This window comes from Lissotriton helveticus, chromosome 8, assembly GCF_964261635.1.
Source record: "Lissotriton helveticus chromosome 8, aLisHel1.1, whole genome shotgun sequence".
Classification (NCBI taxonomy): Eukaryota; Metazoa; Chordata; class Amphibia; order Caudata; family Salamandridae; genus Lissotriton; species Lissotriton helveticus.
This window is the reverse complement of record NC_136069.1, coordinates 1,178,429,076-1,178,456,322: the sequence shown is the minus strand read 5'-3', so window position 1 is coordinate 1,178,456,322 and position 27,247 is coordinate 1,178,429,076.

Sequence of the window (27,247 nt, the reverse complement as noted above, 5' to 3'; positions counted from 1 at the left end):
AGTGGAAAAAGAGTACCCCAGAAGCTTCATGATCTCATTCCTTAAAGGGGCTTTTCAAGAGCAACATTCCTGGTATTGGGACAAAGAAGTTCAGAGAGTACACAGATTTCCTCTTTCCCTTGCCAAGCGTACCCCATCAGCGCAGCAACATCCTCGTGGCATGCAACTGTTTTTTGTCAAATTTCTCCTCCGTCAAGCTCTTTATGATCTGGCAAGGCCCACGAATCCAAGATCCTGTGATGGAATAACTTTTTTCACTAGACCTGACTTTGCACATGCCACAGTGGAACGCAGATGGAGGCTCAGGCAGCTCTTTGCTCCTTTTCAAAAGCTGAGAGCTGATGAATACCTTCAGAATCCTGCCAGAATTAAAATTGTATATAAAGGGTCCACTCGTAGCTTTGTTTCGGAGATCATGGCTGAAAAATACTTAGAGGAAGTCTCTGGAAATAAATAATGGTAACAGTAATAGGATGCTCTTAAAAACACTAAGGACATCTATCCTGTCTTTAGGGTAAGCCATGCAGTTGCATTTGCGCAAAAAGTAGTTCTTAACGATGTTGCTAATTCTTTTTTTATTTGTTTAGCTTTTATCTTTTTTCTTTTCTTGTTTAGGCACATTTAGGTCAAATTTGGCTTTTCTGGAGTTTTGATTATATAGGCTTGAATGTGCTATTTATGGGGGTTAAGATCCAGCAAATACGCGGGGATATGTTGCCTCGGATGTCAAACACCTGGCCTCCGTAGTAAAGTACACTTTGTGTGTCCAGGACCTGTAAATTAAATGCTACCAGTGGGCCTGCAACAATGATAGTGCCACCAATATGTGTAGGCCTACAGCCATGTCTCAGATCTGTCACTGCAGTGTCTGTGTGTGCCATTTAGAACTGTCATGTCAACCTGGCAACTTCCCACTTGCCAGGGCCAAACCTTTGCTTTTACTACATGTAAGATACCCCTAATGTAGGGCCGAGGTAGCCCAATGAGCAGGGTGCAGTGTAGATGAAAGGTAGGAAATGTATTTGAGTTTTTTACTTGTCGCGATAGTGAATACTGCTTATTTCTTTTTTCACTATTGCAAGGACTGTATGTCAAAGAAGTTACTATTGAAGATGCCTTCTTCCCACGTACAAGTATAACTTCCCATTGGAAATAGATCATGTTTTGGAGTTTGGGGTCAATTTAAAAACACATCTTTTAGTGAACTTGGTTTTAAATTGTGTGTTTGAAAATGCCTCTTTTAGAACGTGTATATTTTCTTGCTTTAACATTGTGTGGCTCTTCCTGTGGGTGGAATCCACGTCTGAGGAAGGGTGACAGTTGGACTGTTTGCCCATTCACTCTAGACAGCCACAAAAAAGGGAGTTGACGTGTGCCCTGCATATGCATATGTTGATGGCCAATCACCAGCCTGATAGGTCTTCCTGAGCTATAGTGGTGGAAGGAGTTGTCAATGACACCTGAATAGGACTGTAAATGTTCTCATACAAAGCTGTCTCCAATGTCCTGTAGTGTGTCTGGAGCCAGGTCAGAGTAAGGTAGGGTCCTGTGCACAACAAAGACTTTCCGTTGAAGTTTGCCTCCTTTGAAGGTAGAAACCGGCATAAGTACTGGAGCTGTTACACCATAACTTCAAAACACTTCTTGACTAAGAGGACATTTTCTTTCTACATCCTACTTCCCAAGGTTCTCTAAACGCTTATGCATGCTTGCCTCCGGTTAAGAAGTCTCAGGGTCATAAAAGACTTCATTTGTAGCCCCTGAACTACTCTGCTGGGAGTTCGGAGCTGACAAGGGGTGCCAATTCTCGTTTTGGGCCATTTGGAGGTGGTTTGGCTGCTAAGAAACTAGAAATTCCATGCCTCGACTCTCAACAGCTGTTTTTCCACAGCAGCACCCCTGTGCGGTTGAAAAAGAAGTGTATTACTGATGTGTGGCCAAATAATTGATGCAGTGCCTACTGTGCTACTAAAGGAACACCGCAAATCTGAATCCCGCGCACTGTATAATAGACTACCGTGGTGGGGGACGTGGCTGCGGCCAAAATGGAGGTAGACGTGTTTGGATAGAGCTCTGCGGAAGGCTCCCCTGGACAGGCTAATACCTCCGGATGCAGCCATTATTGGGGATACCAACCTAGAGGAACAAATGCAGGACACTATCCACATGCAGCGACGTAAATTTGAGATCGCCCATGCTCTAGTGTGAAACCCCCAACCGGAGACGCCGCCTACTGCATGACCCTGGTGAGGCCGACATCAACTACGTGAGCCCGGGGTCTGGCCCCACCCAAAAGGCAGTGAGAAATGGCGCAGCTGCAGTGAACGGACGGCCGCTGGCTTGGACTGCGGCCCACGTCTCGGTGCCCGCCAATGGATGGTGAGAGTTGGGTGAGGCCCCCGCCGTGCTACCCGCCCGCCCCTCCCTCTGCAGACCTGAACTGCCTGCTGTTTGCCGCGCCGCAAGAAAGGAGGGCTGTGTGCGGCGGCGGAGGCCGGCTCGTTTGTGTGGCCGTTCACCCTGTGGCGGAGCTATGGTAGGCAGTTCTCGACCGCTGAAGCGATGCTGCGGACACTCACCCCCCTACCGGGATGCTCTTCTGACTACTTGATGCCAAAGGCCGGAGAATGGCTGGGGCCCCCGCGGTGCTGCCCACGAACATCCAGGCTCTGATATTGCACAACACGGTGACCAACTGAAAGGGTGGCCGAAGAGGCGCGACGAGAGCAGACCCTGCTTGGCCAAACACAAGCTGCAGCTGTCCATGCAGCGTGATCGGGGATCGTGCCCCCCCCCGCCGGCAGACTGGTGATGGACACTGCCTAAACGTTCCTGCCACGGAAACGTGGTTGAAGTGGTTGGCCCCCGCTGATGGATTAGGAGTCACGGCTGGTCGCTCCCTGCCATACCTGTATGCCCTTGAGGTGAGGAGTGCATTGCAGCTGAGGTCCCTGTGATATTAATGAAGGCCTGTGGAGTTCTGTGATACCAGCGGCCTGCCACACACACATCGTGGTAAAGGCAGAGAGGTATTACGAGGCGGCGCTGCACGCTCATAACGACTGCCATTGCATCTGTGGCGTGGCGAGGGCTCCACTCCCAAGAACCTGCCTGCTGCACGCCATTGCCCTGCGCCCGCACCAGGGGACATTAACATATTGAGTGTGTGGGCGACACTGGCTGGTATGCTGATGTAGTGAGCCCCAGCTGCGATCGCCCCAGGTGAGGCGCCCTGCTGTCGCCCCCCGGGAGCCAACGAGTTGCCATCCTGAACCCATCCGACCTTGTTGCACCTGCCACAGGAAGACTACGAGGCTGATGACCGTACGGAGCTGTTATCGTGCAGGAACCAAGGCACGATATTGAAGCCGAGTCTGCTGCACCCTGGAGCAGCAGTAAGTTTGTTGTGTAGGATTTCAGGACCCTAGTGTAATTTTCCCGATTCATGCCCATATATAGGTATAAATCACACTATCCTTATATAGGCATAGAAATCATAATCATATTTAGACTTAGCCTATGCAGTCCAAATACGGCAAGGCTACTTCCACTAGTTCCGAGAATCCACAACGATTTCTTGGAGAAACCTGCTTTCAGCAGTCAGGGACTTCCCCCTGATTGAATATTGATTTATCCAAGAAATCCTGGAGTTTTCAAAGAACTGAGTCTTTGATGATGTTATTATGTCCAACCTTGAGTCAAACTCGGCACCTTCCAGGTATAAATATGCCCACACTTGCCCAGACAAACACACAGTGGTTTGGAGCAGTTTGACTATCTACTTGCCCGACGCACCCTGCAGCAGCAAGTGCCGAAGGAAGCCGACCCTCCAGCTGATGCACTGAGAGACGCTGTCTTTTCTCCTGCAGAGAAATCCAGCTCCAGTGTTTCCACGCTACCCTTGCGGGTTGCTGGGAAATCGAGTCCTGAGAGAGAGATACAAGACCTCCTTCATTCTAAAACCAAGGTTCGGAGCTGATTAGACCCTTAGAGAATTCTTGGAATAGATTCTTGGCAAAAGAATACTAAACTTAAGCTACACCTCACATGGGGCAGATGTATCAACCGTTTTGCGACTCGCAAAGGCCGAAATTCCCAGAATGTCGGCCTTTGCGACTCGCAAATGGTCTTTTGCAAGATTTTGAATGTATCAAAAATTCGCAAATTAAGAAATCGCAAAGATTTGCGATTCCTTAATTTGCCATAGCATTTAAGGAATCGCAAATTTTGCGATTCCTTAAATGCTATGTATGAAGCATTTTTCTTTTGCGAATTTTGGTTAAGGAATCGCAAATTACCACCAACTTGTAGTTGATGGTAATTTGCGAAGTCCTCAACAAATGCACAATTTTGCATTTTTTAAGGTGGCATGTGACGTGCACACATGCCCATGGGGCATGTATGTGCGCCATATGCACACATATGTACATTTCCAGGGTGCAGCAGGGTGTCTTTCAGACACCCCTGCACCCTTGAAATAATTCTCAAATTGCGATTAGCAAATTGCGAATTCGCAATTTGAGAATTAGTTCAAAATTATGCCTATGGGCCTCCTGGCCCATAGGAATGCATGGGAAATTATTCCTTATTTGCGAATTCGCAAAATGCGATTTCGCAAATAAGGAAGTGTAAGGAATCACAAAAAAATAGCGATTTTATTCATACATTCCATTTTGCTATTTCTAAATAGCGATTCCTTAAAAATCGCTATTTAGGAATCGCAAAATGGAATCTTGATAGATCTGCCCCTTACTTCTTCCCTTGTACTTGACCTAGGTTAGGTACACCGGGGTCGGCGTATATTAGAAGCACCAGTTGAGTACTTTTAGTCATTATTTATTAATGTATGTATTATATGTTATTTTATATGGCTTAGAAACCATACCATGCTTTTACAGTATTATTTCAAAATACTCCTTGTACTTTATGGATTGTACTTTATAACCAGTATTACGATTGTAGCAGTACATTTCTTACGCTTGAGAAAGAAGACTGTTCAATAAAATACCTTTTATTGAAAACGCCCATCTCTCTATTTTCTCAGAACCTCTGGTGAAACAAAGCATGCATGATTGACTGAGTAAAATAGCTATCTATTGTTTCCGCAACTCTAGAGATTGATTTCTTATTCTTGGGAAACAAAGTTGTCATGTTTATGAGGTTGTCAGAAACTAATCCCTTCTTGTGAATTCGAGAAAGTTTCTAGTGACCTCTGAGCTAACTGGCACTCACCATTAAGTTTAATATATTCGATAGAGACCTAGTCGACCTCAGTCCTACGTCTAAACTATAGTATATATTATTCCAATGCGCAGAGCCTATTGGGAATATAGGAACTACAACTACAAGTTCTCTGCCGTTTGTCCTGGCATCCACTACACAGTCAAAGCATACACACTGCTACCCAGCCGGGGCACGTCTGCACGCCCAGCATGCTCTACCTTAGTGGCCTTCTGAGGGGTAAGTTCGCTGATGTACACAGATAGATGTGTCACCAATCTTAGCCTGGCGTGGTCTCTCGCCAGGGAGCACACCATGGCGCCTCTACCCGCTGAGACCTGAGTGGCTGGGAGCTAATGGTTGACGACAGAGCTGCGGAAAGAATACGAGGAAGTAGTGAACGTGGCCCCATCGTGTTAGCTGGGAGACGTGGAGAGTCTGCTGGTTGCGACCGGTCGGAGCTGAGGAGGGGACGATAGCGATACCGGAGACCTGGTGGTGCCGTGCTGAGTTCTCCCTGAGCGAAAAGGCAATTTAGGTGAATAGGTCCTGCACCTGATATCGGGGGGTACTCAAGTGTGGATTGGCACTGGTGGAGCTCAAGCCATGCCGCCGCTATCAAAGGCCAAATTGGACAAGATGGCAAAGCAGGGGTCGGCGGATTAGACCGCAAGCAAGTTGGATGTGGTACTTGCTGCAATGGACCGTCTGGAGGAAACCATCAATCAAACCCACATTTCCCTGGAATACAAAATACACAAGATGGCCATCAACCTCACTGATCTACACGCAGACCATCAGAAATTAACGGACTGCACCACTGCATTGGAATCCACGCTTGCTGACACCAAACCACAGGTGACGCAAATGGATAAACATGTACAAGACATGCTAAACCGTGTAGAATTCCTGGAAGACAGAGCCGAGGATGACGAAGGGAGGGAACGACGAAACAATGTCCACATAGTAAGTGTACCGGAACGGTGGGAAGGGGCACAGCATGCCTTGCACATGGAGATTTTTTTTAAGAGATGTACTGCCGAAAGGGTCCTTATCACCACACTTCATATGGAGTGGTGTGGCTCACTGGTTAGAGGCAGCAGACCCGGAAGCAGAGGACGGCCCGGGACTAGGGTTCTATTCCCGATGCGGCAGGGTCAAGGAGCAGGGTCAGCGGACTCGATAATTCTCGGCTCGGTGCCTACTCTAACCAGGGATCACACTCGGCAACTCTGGGCATTAGCTTGCCTCATCTCCACAACGGCCCCCCACATACGCCGGGGATGCCTGGTTTCACCTTGGAGATACCCAGTAGGGACCATCTCACAGGGAAAGCCAGGACGGGTTCCCCAGCGGTCTACAGCGCAGAGATACTCCTTCGGGAGTCGATTCTAGCGCTTTAGAAACCCACAATTAATTAATAATAGAGCGTGCCCATAGGGTCCCGACGAGGCCACCTACTATGGGATTGAATCCGGGGCCCCTGCTGCTCCGGATCCTTAACTACAGAGATCGAGACTCCATCTTGAAGAAAACCAGGAAGCTCCAGGATATCCACATTGATAATAACAAGATACTGTTTTTCTTGGACTGTACCATCCTGGTACAGCTCCAGAGGCTTTCATTCATGGCAGTGAAGAAACGTCTTCGACAAAATAACCTGAAATATTCTCTGTTACCTGCGCGGCTGTGTGTAGTTGCCAGCAGAAAAACACACTTCTTTAACACATCGGAGGAGGCGGAGGACTGGCTGGACACCTTCACCAATGTGGGGCCTCGGGACAGGGCCACAACCGTGAGGCTACCGAAACTGAAAGGCCCTTTTCACCACCAGCAGAGAGAGCGCAGGTCTACGAGAATAGGGACACCGCCTTTGCCACTTGTGGGTCCACGCTCGGGGCTGATCCTGAGTGGACAGCAAGACACCATACAGGCAGTGGCAGAGATCAGCGGTTCCCCGAGGACAAGAATGCATCTAACTCCAGCCAACGAGACATGTCGAGTGATGACGAACAGATATATGGCCTACAGAATTCGCAGGACTCAAACAGACAACAGGATGTCACCCCGCAGACGGCGGACTTGATTGCATAAATGCTGCAAGCTCCAGTATTTGTATGGACTACGAATTGAGGTATTGGGGTGTATGTGTGGGGGCATGCTGTTGCTGGACGCGTAGACACCTGGGATGTACGCTGTTATGACTCCACATTATTTGCTCACTACTGTGTTCAATACTGAAATACACGAGGGAGGCGGTAGAACTCAAACGTATATTTTATTGCTGATTTGTAGAATGTTCCTGAGTTAACATATGCAGTTTGCCCCAACTATATTGTATGTTGTCTGCGCATGGGGAGCCCTTGTGATGCTAGACACAAGGACTGTACTCTAAAGTATAGCAGTTTGCAGCGCACCCCTCAGGATTGTTTTGACTGTTATCTCAGATTGGGAGTTTGGACGATTGCTGGTTGCATTATCGCCCTTTTGGTATTATTCATGCATATATCTTTTTCTGAGTTTTTTTGGGAGGCGTCATCTGTTACGAGTAGATTCATACAGCGTACCAGGCTGCGAGTCAGCGAGCTAGGTGGAGTATGTAATGATGAGCTGTGTTTAATGCACATGGCTGTTGGGCTGCCACGTACACATTTTCACCCGATGCGTTGGAGGGTTAATATCTTCAGTTAAGATTGGTACATGGAATGTGAGGGGTATACATTCGCCGTCGCGTAGGTATCAGATCTACTCATACGTCAAGCAACATCATATAGAAATCGCCCTACTGCAAGAGACCCACGTAACCAAAGTAGAGATACAATGTTTACAACGTCGCTGGCGCAGCCAATTGTTTGCCACAGGGTATTCGGCTTTTGCACGGGGTGTGCTGATATGGGTGCGGGCAGGTGTTCCGTTGACAATTACACAGTCGCTGGTAGACACAGAGGGGAGGTATGTGATAACTAGGGGCACGCTGGATGGCCGACAAATAGTACTTGCATAGATATACGCTCCTAACAGAGAGCAGTCTGCATTTGTCGACAAGATATCACACATTCTTGCGCCATGGCTCGACATACCCATGTTATTAGGGGGTGATTACAACAGCGTCCTTAACGTGTCATTGGACGGGTCCTTTCCAACACTTCTGGGTACAAACATACACCATGCTATGAAGGCGTTGACAAATTGGGCAACAGAATGGCATTTGAAAGATGCCTGGAGACACTGTCATCCCAATGATAGAGTACACTCTTATTATTCAGGGGCTCATGACCTGAATGTGTGGTTAGATCGCTATATGCTCTGAGACGCACTGCTCCCCCACATAGCTGTGGTTCATTATTTAGGTCGGACGCACTCTGACCACAACCCGCATGTCTTGGAAATGTTGTGGGTGCGCCCCTGTCTGACAATCCCCAACATAGCGGCTACAGCCGGATCTCCTATTGGACACACCCTTCCGTACCCTACTGGTTGCAAATGTCACTCAGTATTTTAAAGATAATGTCGGGACAGCCATGACGCCTCAGGAGGAGTGTGACGTGTTCAAGGTTGTGATGAGGGGTGCCTGCCTCGGTGCCCAGGCGGGCATGCGGTGACAGTTGGAGGCAGATCTTACACACCTCGACACTGAGCTGCTCCAAGGGGAGGGAGAGGTGCTGGAGGGAGATACTGAGGATTTGGAACGCTCGGGGCAGGAACACTCTAGATTATTAGACCGACTCCGTAATCTATACTATGCCGCACACTCAGCGCGCACCCATCATATGGGATACAAGCCAGGAACAGCATTACAGAATACGCAGGCTTTCACAATGCATACCCAAAGAGATATACATCATGCTTTTGTGGAACTCTACAATATACAGATCTTATTTAATAGCCATGGTCACAGAAATACAGGACTTCCTCTCCACACTAACGCTGCTAACAGACTACCAGCAAGGGGAAGTGGGTGCTCCTCTGTTACCGGAAGACATAAGGGATGGTATCTAATCTCTGTCAAATGGAAAGACGCCGGGTCCTGATGGACTACTGGCTGAATTTTACAAGGCATACTCAGAGGTTCTAGTGTCGGAACTGCTGTGAGTATATGAGGCGACACTGGATATTCAACACTCACCCCAACACAACACGAGGCAACGCTGGTCTCTCTTTTAAACCGGGTAGGAACCCTGAACTCCTAGGTTTTTACCATCCACTGGCCCTGTAGAACACAGACTAGAAAATACTCGCCTCAGTCCTGGCCAAACGCATTGACCCATTTGTGCCGACTCTGGTCCATGCCGACCAGAACGGATTTGTGTCCGCTAAAAGCACCTCCATCAATATTCAAAGGCTATTTAGAATCCAACAGTATGCAATGGAAAACTGGCCCAGATATGGCTGTCTAGTGTTAAACCTGGAGAAGGCCTTTGATTCATTGGAGTGGCCCTATCTTGCGGCGGTCTTACGTAAATATGAGCTGGGTGATGACTATGTACAAATGGTGCAGTTGCTGTATCAGCGTCCCACAGTTCGGGCTCGTACGGGCAAGCTCTTATGTGACGAAATCAGGGTGAGACGAGGAACTAGACAGGGGTGCCCCTTGTCTCCGTTACTCTTCTCCTTAGCTATGGAGCCACTGGCGGCTCTCCTCCGTGAGGGAGGAGCAGACTGGGGTATCCCCTTGAGCAATGGTCTACATACAGTGTCCCTATATGCGGACGCCCTGTTATTGTACGTACGTGACCTTCATGCCGTGCCACCAGAGATATCACCACTGTTCTGTAGATTTGAGGCAATATCGGGACTCAGGGTAAACTGGGCTAAGTCAGGTGCTTACTCTTTTCGCAAAGATGTAGTGGCAACCGACATAATCATCAATGTAATAGCACTTGACTGGTATCCGACCACGTTTAGGTACCTAGGAATATATATTTACAGGTCCCAACGGATATACTGAAAGGCAATCTGGTTCGCGCCATCTCCTCAATAAGAGCACAGATGCAGTTCTGGAGGGCCTTACCGCTCAATGTGATGGGCCGTGTCACCATGACAAAATTAATAGTACTGCCAAGGTTACTGTACTGTTTTGCGAATCTTCCGGTGTATGTCCCAATGAGGTTCTTTAGAGAATTGGAGAGTTGATAAGTGGCATGGTTTGGAATGAAGGCTGGCCCAGGATAGTGCTGCACCCCCGGAAAGTGGAGGCTTGGTGGTTCCTCATCTGGACCTGTATTATTTAGCTGCACAATTACAGTGGGTTGCAAAGTGGCTAAGCAGCAGGAATCTGGCAGACATGGTGACCGAAAAGACAGCTTGGACGCAGACCCAGATATGCAGATTGTTCCAACCGCTAGCGAAGCTTCCTCGCCAGACACAAATACATGTTGAGCTGGTGCATAAGTGTTTTAGGAGAAGCCTCGACTTCACGAAAGACACAATTCCATATGCCCCGGTACTACCCCTACTCAGGACGCCCAGAGCCAGAGACCCCATAACGGACATGGCATTAGCGCCCTGGGTTGAAGCGGAACTGGAGACTCTCAGAGACCTGTACGCGGACGGCACTTTACTGCCTTTTGCGACGGCACTTTACTGCCTTTTGCAGATACTGGATTACCAGAGGGCCAGTTCCTTCTACACTGAACCATTACGCGAACATTTACGCTAGCATGGGGCGACATGACCAACAAGCCGCTGACACACCAGTTATTGCAATACCTGCATGTGATCAGGGAGGGATTGCATGTGATAGACTGGTTGGTCCAGGCCCTGCTCGTTCATGTATTGAAGCCTCTGCAGAGACTTTGCACATATTGGACTGAAGACAGAGGCCGTCCCTGGAATGATAAAGAGTGGGAACGCGTTTTAGCTAGTGCCAAGCACATACTGCGAAATTCGAAATTCAGGCTCATACAAACATACATATTACACAGGGCGTATCTCTCACCAGACAAGATCAATCAATACTTTAACATCAATACTTCCGAATGCCCAAGGTGCCGTCACCTAGGCGTTGGCCTGTTACACATGTTGTGGTCTTGTCCCCTGCTTTTACATTATTGGCCCGTGATCTCAGACACACTTACCAACTGCACTAACACTGAGGTACCTACTACATGGGAAGTCTGCATCCTGGGGTTTTATAGGATGACCAAGGCCAACAAGGTGAACTCAAGGTTTCTAGACCTGGGCATCATAACAGCAAAGCGACTCATCACTAAAAGATGGAAGCACAGGGACCCTCCAGAGGTATCACACTGGGCAAAGTCCTTTGGAGACTGGACACAGGCAGAGAGTACAATCCCTAAACAGGGAAGAAGCAGCGGGGATGCGCAAGTATACCATTGCACAGACCTGGGAGAATATGCTCAGGACTCTGATACAATCTACGGCCACACTGCAAACACATCCTGCGCAAAGGGCGTGAACTAACACCCGATAAGTTACCTGGACACCAGCGATGCGTTGCCTCTGGGTGTCACCACCACTGCAGCTGTTAGTCTAGGCAACAACCTCACATTCCGTAAAATACATTATATGGTAGTAGCTCCTGCAAGGTGATGCCTTAATGACCATGCAACTGCATGGAAAACAGAAGCAGCAGCCCACATTCCACACTAGCACGCTAGCCTAGCTGTGACCGCACCCAGATAGCACACTAGATGCTGGGTACATACATCCTCAGTTATTTGACGTCTCTTTTGTTTTGTTTTGATTGATTTATTATGTACTGTTGCTGAATATGGTTGACTTGTTATAAAAAAATATATCTAATGTACGGACTCAACGTTTACATATGTATTGACCCAATTGCTTATGAAACCATATGTGAAGTACTCCAAGAACGGAGTCCCAATATGATTAGCCATTGTCTGTATGAATTGATGTTTTCAAGACGCATTGTTCACTGTCATGCAGAGAAATACTAAACACCTTCACTTTGACCATCAGTCGGAGATGACAGAATGTGCGGCCGGTGGAAGCCCAAGCAGCTTATAAATGCTTGGGCAACCTTACATTGCAGACATGGACGACACAGAAAATGTGAGAAAGAAATACTTTGATTTATATGCACATAGTTAAGGAACAAGGAATTATGTTGCCAAAACAGTATGTATCAATGCTTAATGATTAATGTAACAGAAAAGATAAAATGTAATAAAGATATTAAAAAAAAAAAAACAGACGTCTGTGGTGCACGCTGAAAATCTGGCCCTGATGCGCACCTATAGAAATCAACACATCACATGCTTCGCAGCTGTTATATCGATGCAATGCCTGCTCCTCCACATTGACACAGTGGGTGTTGATTTTCATTGCATCGTCTCTCTGAGCCAAGTTCTTCATCAACATGGCACAGCAGTAAGGAACCGAGTAAGGAACCAAGGCAGTGTATCAAGTGTTCGACACATCACCTCCCCTGACAGTAAGGAACAGACACTTCACCTTCACCTTCACCTTCCCTGACGGTGAGGAACAAATGCATTATCTCCCCTGTACTGCAGTTAGAAACTGACACATCACATTCCCTGGTAGTAAGGAACTGAGGCATTACCTTTCCAAGTAGTAAGGAAGCAATGCAATCCTTTGCTTTTACTGCGCTCCACCTCAGCTGAGCCTGTTTTCGGCATTGATTTTAGCCCATCAGAGGTACTTTGTGCTTAAAGTTCCTGTTTCCTATGGACTGAACGATTTAGAACCTTTTAAAAGTGATATCTTTACTTTATATGCAGGATTTTTGTGCTTTATTCAGATAAATATTGGTTATTTTTGTCAACTGGTGTGGTGTCCTTTCGTAGTGTTTTCACTGTGTTACTGTGTTTGTATGTACAAATGCTTTACACATTACCTCTAATATAAGTCTGACTGCTCGCACCAAACTACGAAGGAGGTGGGCAGGGGTTATGTTAGCAGTGTAATCCCCCTTCCCTGACTAGAGTGATGGTCTGTACTTGGACAGGTGCCAACCACTGCACACTAGATACCCCATTTCCAACACTTTCTTAATACCCCTGTCCCCTGTGAATTTCAGCTCAAATTCAATGTATTTTTTATATTGATACTATTTCAACTCTAAACAAAGAAAACAACAATCTGTGAAATGTATGACAGGATTGGTGTGAATCTTTATGCGCTGCTTTAGTATTACAAGCTCCAATATGAATGTAGCTTGTAAACATGTAAACAATTAAATTAATATGTTGACAAGAATCGTAACTCATGGTATAAATAATCAGCCAAACTAGATTTAATGAGTCAATTAGGAAGTAGAATACAAATGCTAGTAAAATGCCAATGTGTGCAATCATTCCTATATTGTGTGTTATTTGCACACTTTATCATGAATGTGAATGATTAGCAAATCCGTGTACATGCAGTACAAAGTGTGTCAACATAAGATACTAAACCTGCTTAACTTCTGTTGTGTGTCAAGATTCCATAAAGTTATATGTATGGGCAGTATATTATAGACCTCTTGCTTTTGGCAAGCTACTTTTCATAAATCATTCATTGCCCCATGATAGCTGTGTGATACCTAAAGGAAGACTAGCCTCCTACATGGTGGTTGCCGGTGTGAGCCATTAGCACTTATTTTTGGGGACCAACACTTATTTTTCCACATCTATCATTCCAAGCGGGAAAAGAGGGAAAAAAGGGGAAAGATTGAGAAAGATGAGAAAATCACATAGGGGAAACGCAGGAGATGCAAGAGTAAAATAAATGGGCAGATATATCTGTCAGTGAAATAAAGATGTATCATGAGTGTTAAGACTATCAGATTTAGTATTCGACGCACAAACTTTTAATTGGATGTCACATGGGCTTCTCATAAAAGTATCGGTTACCAGCTCTCAGTATTTTACAAATTATGCACTGCTACTAGTGCTCTCCTTATGATTTTCTATACATCACCATGTATCATGACAATAAAGCTGCACTAAACAACAGTTTGATTTTTGCTTTCTCTCTTTCCCACTATTTCCTGTCTTTCTATTCCTTCCTTCGATTTTTACATTCCTTCCTTGGTCAAAGACCAGTACATTTCAGTTTCAGTTTCAGTTTTACAAACTGTGTATGATAGGATCACATTTAGGACATTACATATTACACAAAAACTACTTGATGATTTCGAAGGTTTTGGACAGTAATCTGTAAGACTCACACATCCCCAGATCAAGGCCCATGCTTCTGCTTAACTTATCTTAATGGCAAAAAGTGGAGTGGCTTTGTCAAAATCCTGTTTCTGTCAGCAGTTCTCCCAGGATGAGTGACAAACACTGCAAATTTCAATGGTTAAGCTGGTAGAAATGGATAGTTGATAAGGGAGATTATTTCACTGTATGGCAATATATTGGAAAACAAGTGGTGTCACACGGTTTCGAGGAGGGCCTATCAATGAATTTCACTACACATTGAAAATAGAAAAGGGACTACATTCATGTTATTGCATGCAGAATACTGTGACTAAATACAGGAACTAAAAAGCTGATTGATGGTCATACAGGGTTCTAAAAAACAATTACATTGGGATGGGGTCCTTGGGCTCGTTTAACGACCCACCAGATACATGCCCTACTGGTACTTAACAACTAACAATGGTATCTGGAAGTCTAGTGGGCCAATCTATAATCTACTTTGAAAACAACCAAAAAACTATATTGTGTGGTAATTGGAGTGGAGTGATTATGTGTCTTATTGTGCACTAATTCTCCTTTTTTGGTAAAAATGCCCATCAGTTACCGCCTGTGTCCGCCCTACATCATCTGGGCTCTCCTTACCCAGGAGAATATATGGTGTTGCTACCTGTTGGATAATGGTAGTGTACCTTTTGAAAATTTCAAAAGTTTGTTGTGGGGACTGTCAAGATATTGTTGAGCGGGTAACTCAATTACAGTGCCAAAATAAATGTGAGAAAAAGTGATATTAAAATCAGGTAACTATTGAGTGGATGCGTATATTTATTCAGTTCCCTCAAAGTTCCCAACGTTAAAATGTGAATAAACAAACAGATTTAACAAAATATCTGTTATTCAGTATGGTCAACATGTTTCAGCATGTGTGATGTGTTTTATCACTGCTTTCTTCAGGACCTAGTTCTTCATGGCTACTGTTTGAATAAAGGAAAAATATCACCTGTATACTTTCACTTTTATTCTGTCTTCTCCACTGTAGTTAGTGAACAAAAAACAAATATACATGTCAATATAAAAACAATTAGATCACCCGTCTGCGAATTAATAAGGGCATCGATAAGACTAACTTTGTCATGTATCACTAGACAAGGGTGCGTACATATCCATGTATATATGCACCTCAGTATACATGGCAAATCATGTACAGACCGATTTTGAGAGACGCCATAAACAACGGAAATAGATGTTTATTCACAAGGATAAGAGAGTGTGTCAGCACGCGCACATTATCTGTGCGAACCTAAGTGTCATATTCTGTGTTTTTACTAGTGCGGTGCTCCTCATACCTGAGCAGCGGCCAGGTGGGGTGATGCCTTCCCTCCATTAATTTGAGGTAAGAATAATAGCGATTTTGCTTTTGGAATGATAAGATATGGTGATTAATTAACGAATCTCATAATGAAAATGTTGTCTCAGCCTGAACATGAGCTGAAGATTTTTCGCCTTTCTGAGTTTCTACTTTGTTTTCATATTGACATGTATATTTGTTTTTTGTTCACTAACTACAGTGGAGAAGACGGAATAAAAGTGAAAGTATACAGGTGATATTTTTCCTTTATTCAAACAGTAGCCATGAAGAACTAGGTCCTGAAGAAAGCAGTGATAAAACACATCACACATGCTGAAACATGTTGACCATACTGAATAACAGATATTTTGTTAAATCTGTTTGTTTATTCACATTTTAACGTTGGGAACTTTGAGGGAACTGAATAAATATACGCATCCACTCAATAGTTACCTGATTTTAATATCACTTTTTCTCACATTTATTTTGGCACTGTAATTGAGTTACCCGCTCAACAATATCTTGACAGTCCCCACAACAAACTTTTGAAATTTTCAAAAGGTACACTACCATTATCCAACAGGTAGCAACACCATATATTCTCCTGGGTAAGGAGAGCCCAGATGATGTAGGGCGGACACAGGCGGTAACTGATGGGCACTTTTTTCCAAAAAAGGAGAATTAGTGCACAATAAGACACATAGTCACTCCACTCCAATTACCACACAATATGGTTTTTTGGTTGTTTTCAAAGTAGATTATAGATTGGCCCACTAGACTTCCAGATACCATTGTTAGTTGTTAAACATACAGGGTTCTAGACTGACCAGTGGAATATTACAAATGAGATTTTCTTACATAATTGAAAATGTTTAGAAACCATATTGTATAGAATGCACAGAGAACAATTTTGCAGTTAAGAGACTTGAAAAGTAAAAACAAAAACATATTAAGACTGAAAAGGTGGGGACTGGTGGCACAGTGAAAAGGAGGACAGGAAAGGCAATTGTCCTTGAGGCATTTAACATCCATGTAACATTTGGCAGAATTTATAAAGAAAGAGTTTGTGAGAAGCATACATTTATGGGCTGGTATCAGAGTGAAACAGAGGGAGGGTTATTTGTTTATAAAGCATTAAAATCAAGAGGAGGGACCACCATAATTTTTCAACGACAAATAGGCCTTTGGCTGGAATGAATTCTAACAAAATAGATGGCTCACTGGCAGTTCACAGGGGCTGTGAGTACTTTTTGACCAGGGTTCAATCCCCAGCTGGGGGAAATGTTTTTTTTTAATTTGTTTTCTAAATTCCACAAATGAAAGCTGTGCCTTTGTAAACCACCCCTAGCAGTATCAGGGAAAACTATGGCCTCCTTAGTCATAGTGCATTTCCAGCATCTAAATTCCGAACACCATGGAAATAGAGAAGGGACCGACATCATTTTTCAATGGCAAATAGGCTTTTGGCGAGGGTAAAACCCAGCAAAATAGATTGCTCACTGGCAGTTCACAGAGGCTGTGAGTGCTTTTCGACCAGGGTTCAATCCCCAGCTGGGGAAAATCATTTTTTTTTAAATTTGTTTTCTAAATTCCACAAATGAAAGCTGTGCCTTTGTAAATCACCCCTAGCAGTAGCTGGGAGAACTGTGGCCTCCTTAGTCATAGTGCATTTCCAGCATCTAAATTCCAAACACCATGGAAATAGAGAAGGGACTGACAACATTTTTCCATGACAACAAGGCTTTTGGCTGGAGGGAAATCCAGCAAAATAGATGGCTCACTGGCAGTTCACAGGGGCTGTGAGTGCTTTTAGACCAGGGTTCAAATACCGTTTTTTTTAATTTGTTTTCTAAATTCCACAAATGAAAGCTGTACCTTTGTAAATCACCCCTAGCAGTATCTGGGAAAACTATGGCCTCCTTAGTCATAGTGCATTTCCAGCATCTAAATTTCGAACACCATGAAAATAGAGAAGGGACCGACATCATTTTTCAATGACAAATAGGCTTTTGGCTGAAGGAAAATATAGCAAAATACATGGCTCACTGGCAGTTCACAGGGGCTGTGAGTACTTTTTGACAAGGGTTCAATCCCCAGCTGGGGGAAATCGTTTTTTTTTTATTTGTTTTTTAAATTCCAGAAATGAAAGCTGTGCCTTTGTAAATCACCCCCTAGCAGTATCTGGGAGAACTATGGCCTCCTTAGCCATAGTGCATGTCAGGCATTGATTAAACAAAAACAATTCCCAACAGGTATTATTGAGAGACAATTTCAATTGTGCATGCCTGAAGGCATTACTGAGAACAGAAAACAAGGAGTCAAAAAGATTTTAGAGGAGCGGTGGTATTATTTACCAAGGACAAGGGTATTCAACATATGTTTACAGTTTTCAACAGCACTGTAAAGATTAGATCTTGTGACAACCCAGTGGCACTTGGTGCAAGGTGCTATATACAGTTTCAGTGAAGTGAAGTGCAAGTGCTTAAAAACAGCATTGGTGGCGCATAGAATGTGGTATATACATCAATATACCACATTCTATGCGCCACCAATGCTGTTTTTAAGCACTTGCACTTCACTTCACTGAAACTGTATATAGCACCTTGCACCAAGTGCCACTGGGTTGTCACAAGATCTAATCTTTACAGTGCTGTTGAAAACTGTAAACATATGTTGAATACCCTTGTCCTTGGTAAATAATACCACCGCTCCTCTAAAATCTTTTTGACTCCTTGTTTTCTGTTCTCAGTAATGCCTTCAGGCATGCACAATTGAAATTGTCTCTCAATAATACCTGTTGGGAATTGTTTTTGTTTACACAGTATACCCATCCCAACTCGGTTTATGGGTCCCCTCCTGTTCTTCCTATCATTGTCAGGCATTGATGGCATTCTGTGTGGCATGTGGAAGGGGGACCAGGTTTGCTATGAAATAAATTCCTTAATTTGTGGAATGAGACTTTGGGAATGGTTGTGTAAGAAAACTAAATGCATGGGCCAAGTGCCAGAGTGGGAGGAAGGAAGGGGTCTTTGTTTATAAATAACGAAAATCAAGTGTAGATTTGTGGCATGTTACAAGAAAAACAGCATGGAAACAGAAAAGGGACATCATCCCTTTTCCAAGACACAAAGGCTTTGGGCTGATAAAATCTATGCAGAACAGATGGTTCAGGGGCAGTTCACAGAGTCTGTGAGCGCTTTTTTGACAAGGGTTCAAACCTCAGCTGGGGAAAATCGATTTTTATATTCTTTTCTATTTTTTTTTCTATTTTACCCAAATGAAAGATTCCCTTTTGTAAATCAACCCTAGCAGTGTCTGTGAGATTTGTGTCCTTTTTAGTCAAGCCAGTGCATGTCCGAGATTTGCGACATGATGAAATAAATCCCTTAATTTGTGGAATGAGACTTTGGGAATGGTTGTGTAAGAAAACTAAATGCATGGGCCAAGTGCCAGAATGAGGGGAAGGAAGGGCTCTTTGTTTATAAATAACGAAAATCAAGTGTAGATTTGTAGCATGTAAGAAGAAAACGTCATGGAAACAGAAGAAGAACCTCACCCTTTTTCCAAGACACAAAGGCTTTGGGCAAAGCAAATTTCTGCATAACAGATGGTACAGTGGTAGTTCATAGAGGCTATGAGTGCTTTTTGACAAGGGTTCAAAACCCACCTGGGGAAAGTCTATTTTTATATTGTTTTTCATTTTTTAAACAATTTATTTATTTTAGCAGAGTGAAAGATAGTCATTTGGAAATCCTCAACTGATAATCATGAAAGACCATGTAAAAAATCTGTGGCATATGTCACATCAGCTGTGGCATATGCCATATGACAGAGTGACACGTGTCACATGCCAGAAATGGGCTCCAACCCTTACTGCGATCCTGTTGAATTACAGGTTCCGCCTCCGAATAAACACCCTGCTTCAGACGAGTCAAGCCGGAGCCTGTTAGAATGAGGTGGGAGCGGGACGTAAGGGATAATCTATTGAACGCTGACAAAGTCAGCACGATGGTATTACATAAACACCAACCCCTCGGGCTTGCCTCTTAATGTAAAAACTTCACTGGTGTGTCGAAAATGCTTGTTCTCTAGACAGTCGACAAGAAACCCCTATCTAACAGATAACGCGATACTTCACTGATACTACGTTATATGAGCAATCAAAGAGTAATAATGGAAATAGGACATCTAAATCGGCGGCCATCTTTAAATAGGTTATCCAGTCAATGTAACGACTAAATGGAATGGAAATCTCTCAATAAACCGCGAATGTAAAAGAGCTGTCAACAAGGCTGAAAAGAATGAGAGTGACAAGAGAGGTCTGTAGATCTGCGTAGTTCTTCAAAGACAGTGAACTGAAGAATTGAAGTGAACAAATAAAAGTGTATAAGGAAAGAAAAGATGGAAAAAATGATGTGAATAGTGCAAAACACAAAAGAAAAATAATCCCACTTAATATCCAAAACTAATTTTGGCAACAAGAAAACACATGTACACACTAAAGAAGGTGAAGACAAAAGAATAAACCGGGGCAATTGTGGAAAAAGGCAGGAAAGCGAATGTTAAGTAAGCTAATTACATACATGTTAAGTAAATGTCAAAAAAGTTTCAATATAATTAGTATATGTCAAAAAAGTTTCAGGAGGTTTATAAGAAACATAGTAGTTCAATTCTATCATTGAGCCCCCCTGGCAAAAGAGTCTGTACATATTTTATCCACCAGGCCTCTCTTTGAGATAACACTCTGTTGGTATCCTGCCCAGGTTTATTCAACAGTACCTCTAGAATAGTACATTTTAGCTGAGCATTGGTATGTTGGTGTTCTAACCAATGTGTGGCAAAGTAAGTTTTGGTGCTCCTCGAACGTATAGCACTTTTATGCTCTGTTATTCTGATTTTGACTTTCCTGGAAGTCTTACCTACATATAAGAGTCCACAAGGACACTTAATTGTGTAGATAACATTAGAGGTATTGCAATCACCATTGTATTTTAATGAAATAGGTATACCGGAATGTGGGTGGTTGATCGTGTTGCCTGTTATGACATTATTGCAGTTGACACAACTATAGCATTTGCGCATACCAACAAACTGCCTGTTGTCTGGTTTGGGAGTTGATAATAGTTCTTTTATGTTTTTGCTGCGTGTATATGCAAAAAGCGGTTCATTACTGAATAGATCTCTGAAGTCAGGATCATGTCTTAAGGTATCCCATTTAGATTTGATTATTTTCTTAATAGCAAAAGATCTTGTTGAAAATTTGGACACGAAAACATGTCGATTGAGTTCAGGTTTAGTTCTTGTAGATAATAACGTTTTGCGTTCAAATCCTTGTGTTTTTGTGATGGCTTGCATCACAATTGTCTCTGGATAACCCCGTTGTTTACATTTTGCGCTATGTTCCCGAAGAGTTTGTTCTAATTTATTCGCATCCGAGGTAATTAGTTTTATTCTCAACATCAGAGAATAAGGAAGGTTGTGTATCAAATTGGGAGGATGAAAACTTGAGTACAATAAATTATTTTTATCAGTGCGTTTGGTAAACACTGCTGTGTCAAAATGCTGGTCCGTTTTATTAATGTTTACATCCAAGTAAGCAATTGTTTTCTCACTAATGCAATGTGTAAACTGAATACGCTCATGTTTGTTGTTCAGCTGTGCTATAAGCTATTTCAATGATTCTTTGGAGTTCCTCCAAATTAAGAAAATGTCATCAATAAATCTGACATAAAACACAAGATCAGAATTCCAGGCATTTAGTGTGAAGATGTGATCATGTTCGAATTGAGCCATGAAGGTATTAGCAAACGAGGGGGCCCCCGAAAAGCCCATCGAGGTGCCGCTCACTTGCAAGTAAAAATCCTCTTGCCACTGCAGGTAGTTATGTTGTAAGCAAAATAAGAGTTGTTCTAAAACAAGGACCTTGTTCACACTTGTTTCTGGTAACTGAAATAAGACCCATTTGCACGCTTCTATGCCATCTTTAAATGGTATGGAAGTGTAGAGGGAAGTGACGTCGATAGTGCATAATAGCCAGGAGGTAGAGAATGTCTCACTTATGTTCTCCAACCGATTAAGGAAATGAGTGGTGTCTTTCACATAACTGCGCCAGTTTTGTACAAATTTCTGAAGGAAGTGGTCCACTAGCTGGCCAGCCGGTGAAAAAACTGAATCGCAGCCGGAAACAATGGGGCGAAATGGAGGATCTGGCAAATTTGTATGTACTTTTGGGAGCATATACAGCCTAGGTCTCCGAGGGTGTTCTATTGTTAAAAAGCTCCAGATGCTGTTATCGATCCAAGACATGTGTTTTCTTGTAGCCAAAATTAGTTTTGGATATTAAGTGAGATTATTTTTCTTTTGTGTTCTGCACTATTCACATCATTTTTTCCATCTTTTCTTTCCTTATACACTTTTATTTGTTCACTTCAATTCTTCAGTTCACTGTCTTTGAAGAACTACGCAGATCTACAGACCTCTCTTGTCACTCTCATTCTTTTCAGCGTTGTTGACAGCTCTTTTACATTCGCGGTTTGAGAGATTTCCATTCCATTTAGTCATTACATTGACTGGTTAACCTATTTAAAAATGGCCGCCGATTTAGTTGTCCTATTTCCATTATTACTCTTTGATTGCTTATATAACGTAGTATCAGTGAAGTATCGCCTTATCTGTTGGATAGGGGTTTCTTGTCGACTGCCTAGAGAACAAGCATTTTCGACACACCAGTGAAGTTTTTACATTAAGAGGTAAGCCAGAGGGGTTGGTGTTTATGTAATACCATCGTGCTGACTTCGTCAGCGTTCAATAGATTATCCCTTACGTCCCACCTCATTGTAACAGGCTCCGGCTTGACTCGTCTGAAACAGGGTGTTTATTCGGAGGCGGAACCCGTAATTCAACAGGATCGAGTGAACAGTTAGCGTCCAACGCTAAGCCACCTCAGAGGTACTTATTACTGCTGAGATTAGGATTGTTGGCTGTCACTAGCATTTTGTTCCTAGTTAGTTGAGCTAATGCGTTCAATATCAGCTCATCTTGCGTTAGCTGCCTGAGCGTTTCTCTAGTATGTTTTCAATGAGAAAACTTTACAGTGTTTTTGAATATAGCGCCTGGTTATTACATATCTGTGGAGATTGCAACTGCACAGTAAACTGCGGTTCATTTTTGTCTTTTTTCACAGATTATTTCTCTGTGCAATAAACGCAGGAGATCAATTACGCCAGAGTTAGTGACATGCGTAGGTGCCTTCTGCATTAGTCCTTATCACTTGTCTCTGTTGGCACTGTTTTTTCTGTTTGGGATATTCTTTACATTCTTCTTTTTCTCGGTTCTCTTTAGTCTGGGTCATTTGGTCTTTTCACTAATCTAATATTCATGCACAATTTCCTTTATTTGGCTATGAGTAAATTACATATAGGCATTATTGGCTTGATCTTTGTTTGTCCCTTGGACTCTTTTGGAGATGCTCTAAGATCATTTATTTAGATTTGTTTACATGAATTGATAGTACTTGTGTCATTACATGTTTTTTGTATTTTCCTACAGTTTCCCCTGAAGAAGGGAACTCTTCCCGAAATGCATTAGGCATGAGGGCATGATCAAGTATTCATGTTAATTTCAACAATTGATTGTTTATGAATATTGTGGCTTCACTACAAAATGTAGAAAGTTTTTCGTTTATATTTGCATTGATAAAAAATGTATTTCGATTCATGATTTTGTACCAATGAAGAATTGATATAAAAGTTTAGGTTGTAGTAACCTGAAAGTGTGTATTAGTCGTTTTGGACAATTTAGCAAAAACGCTGTTTAAATTGTTTGAACTTTTTGACATTGTCATTCTAGCTGTGCACCTGGTATACTGGTGGTTTCTCTAGAATCTTACTCACCCAAGGCAAGAGGGAGATGGGACGGCAGTTAGCCAGATTGGCCTGATTGAGATTGGGTTTTTTCAAAAGGGCTTTAACCATCGCACATTTCCAGGCCAATGGCACTACGCCTGAGGAGACAGAGGAATTCACCAGGTCAAGAATTGCAGGGCGACTAGTATTTACAAAAAAGGTAAGGGCCTGGGGGGGGAGCAGGGTCTAAGGGAGAACCCGATTTTATGTTTGCCATAATTAAGTCCAGCTAGGCAGGATCCAGGAGAGGAAATTGTGATAGTGGGGTTTGGGTTCCTATAATCGGCTCAGAGGGGGCAGTCAAAGAATTGGTGGGCTGGTAAGTCGGAAAATCTAGATAGATATTTTGAATTTTCTTTTGAAAAAATTCTGCCAGATTGTTACAGTGAGTAAAAGAGTCATCCAGCATAGGATTTTTCTGAGGTAAATTAATAAGGGTTTTAGCAATTTTAAACATTTCTTTAGGAGAGTTCGCTGCTAACTTAGGGCATCATTAGGATGGCAGGTGTACAAAGTTCGTAGGAAGCGACTGCCCGCCATTAGTGCAGTGGGGGTCATTAGGATGCATCCACCACACTGGCGGGCGCATCCTGCATTCTTGACATTGCGGCGGGTAGTGCTCTCAGCACCGCCCGCCGCAATGCCAAAAAGGCACGTCAAACTGAAAAACCAAAAGTCCCTATATCTTGATGTCTGAGAGGACAAAAACCTCTCCCTGGGCCAAATGTCTTGTAGAGATGTTTAACAATTTTAGTCCTGGAGGTATTTTACTACCCAGGAGGTGCCTTTCTTCAAAAAAACTTTGTCTTACCACAATCCACAGTAACAAAGTACAGCATACAGTTCCTCAAAATACTCTTCAATTCAATCACAAATTATATTAAAAAGGGGGTTTATTAATCGATAAATAGCAATATCATATAACATATTCAATCACATATCAAGAATAGCATTCCTCCCGCTATAGATTACACTCGAATTGTATCACACATGTAAATAAAAACTTTTAAAAAACTTTTTTTAAAAAGGCATGTCATGCATTTCCATGCACAACGTGGTAGGCACCGTGTGGTGCCTGCCATGTTGTGCATGAAACTGCAGGGTACCCCCCTGTGTACCCCCTACCCCCAAAAACCCTGGAGGAGTTTAGCGGGCGGATTGCCACCGCCATATGGGTGGTGGTGAACCACCCGCTATCCTATAGACCCCCTTAATTTTCTGTTCGTAGAAGGCAGCTTGGGTAGCTTTAATTTCAGATTTGTAGAGTCTGATAGATTCCCTGTAGTCCATTTTGCTGAGATCTGAATAATTCAATCTCCATCTCCTTTCAAGCCTTCTGCATCATTGTTTAAGTTCCCTCAGTTTGTGAGTAAACCACAGCGCATTTTTTGGCCTATTAGTTATATGGGAAGGGTTCTTAGGAAGTACTATGGAACCTTGGATCCAGGAATTCAATTTCTCATTAGCATTGGCCAGATTAAAGTTTAACTCACGGTTAGGTATATTAGTTTGCAGAACCGTGTTCCACTGATCAATTGGAAGCTTTGACCAAATCCGCTCTCTGACCGGAATTATATTGGGGGAGCAAACGGGTCCGGGAATTTCCCAGGTTAACAGAATCAAGTAGTGATCGGTCCAGGGAAGGGGAGTCCAACAGTATGTTTGTTACAATTACTAAAGACTGGATCCAGTAGGTGACCTTTGCAATGAGTGGGTTTCGACACTTTCTCCGTGAGCTGGAGTGCTGAAAGATTCTCAATCAGTTCTTTAGCCATATTGTCAAAGGAATTGTCTAAGTGTACATTAAGGTCAAACTGAATAGTGAAGTGGGGTGGTCCCAAGGCTAAATCAGCAACTGCGGTGGGGAGTGCACTTCTCCATTCTAGTCTATAGGGAGTAAGTCTTTTTTCATTTTTATTACTCTGCCATTTTCCCCATTTCCTCACTTTTTTGTCTATCTTTTTCGTTTTTGGGTCATTTTGGAAGCTGAAACCTCGCGGTTAGGAGCTGTGTTACGTTGATTAAGGTAAGTTTAATTTAATTGACTTTTAAGGTAGTTTTATGGTAGGGGCGAGGTAGTAATAGTGTAATTTGATTTGTTAGAATGTTATTTGTTCATTTTTGGTGAAGTTAGGTGTTGTTTTGGAAATTTAGTTTTTATGTGTTTGATGTAGTGTTAGATAGAAGTAGAGTGTTATGTAGTGTTAGTTATGTGTTGTTTAATTCTATTATCTTGTTTTTAATGTTGATATTAATGTATGTGGGTTTGTACATTTTACTGTGGAAGGGTGTTCTTTTTTTTTTTTACAGGCTTTCCATTTCGTGAACGGATGGTGGTGACAACGCATTTATTTAATTTTTTTAAGGAAAATGTATTTTGTTTTTTCTAAAACAAGTTACTTTACATTTTCTTTTACTTTTGGGTTTCTTGGAGTGTTTTTTTTAAGCTACTTTTCTGGTTTTTGAGGGTTTCCTTATTGAGAGGATTGCGTGAATGGTGCCTCATTTCAACAGTATAGGGGCCTATTCCGATGTCGGACGGACTCAGATCCGTCCGACATCGGTCAGGAGCAGTAACCCACCGACCTGCTGTCATGGGTTACGGCCCTGCTAATACGATGCGACCGAACAGGGTTCGTCGCACTTGTATACTTCACAATGCAGGCATGCATTCAGAGTGGATTGCATGCCTGCATTGAGAAAATCAGGGGTGCAGTTCATCCCTGCACCCTGTGGCTGGCACCCCAAGGTGCCTGCCACCAGGTGCAGGGATCCACAGAGGGGCACCATAGGTGCCCCCAGGCTGCCATTCAGCAGCCTTTCACCCATGGGGGCCATGCTGGGGCCCCCAAAGACAGTTTCCGACTGCCTTTTCGTGCCGGACAGACCATCATGAAAAGGCAGTGATAAACTGCCATCGTACTCCCTCGGTCGTAAAGAGGAGACCGGGCGAGTACTGAAGGATTTTCGGATGGCAGACAGGCTCTCTGAGCCCACCGTAGGCCATCCGGAAATCCAAGTCAGATTCCATTTCGACCGAGCCCATCGGAATGGCTCGGTCGGAATGAAATCCGTCCGACACTGACCGATTCGGTCGGAAGGGCTCCAGACCCGTATCGGATTCGGCCCCTAAATGTTTGCTTTTTCTAAAACTAATTTTTGCATTTTTGAGGGTTTCATTATTGAGAGGATTGCGTCATTGGAGCCTTTTTTCAACAGTTTAATTTTTGCATTTTTTGGGGGGGGGGCTTTCTTTTTTAATGGATTCGTGTTTGGATTTACCTACTATGGATTTTTTTGTTTTTGAGGATTGTCTGCTGCGACAGAACTGTAAGTTATTTTTTATTATCATGAGTGGGAAATGTTTTTGGTTACATTGTTTTTTTTATTTTTTTATTTGAATAATTATATTATGTCATACATTTTTGTGATCGTTTACAAATTTTAACTGACATAATTATAATTATTAATTAAAAAAGAGTAGTTATGTTGTTTAAATGTTTTGTGTTTTTAAAATGCTTATGATGGTTAGCATTGATTTTTTTTTAAAGTATAGATTTAGTAATTATGTCTAGGTATTCTAGCCCTTTGGTGTTTGGAAATAGTCGAGTTTTGTGTTGTAGGTATTCATACAGTGTATTTTTTTGTTT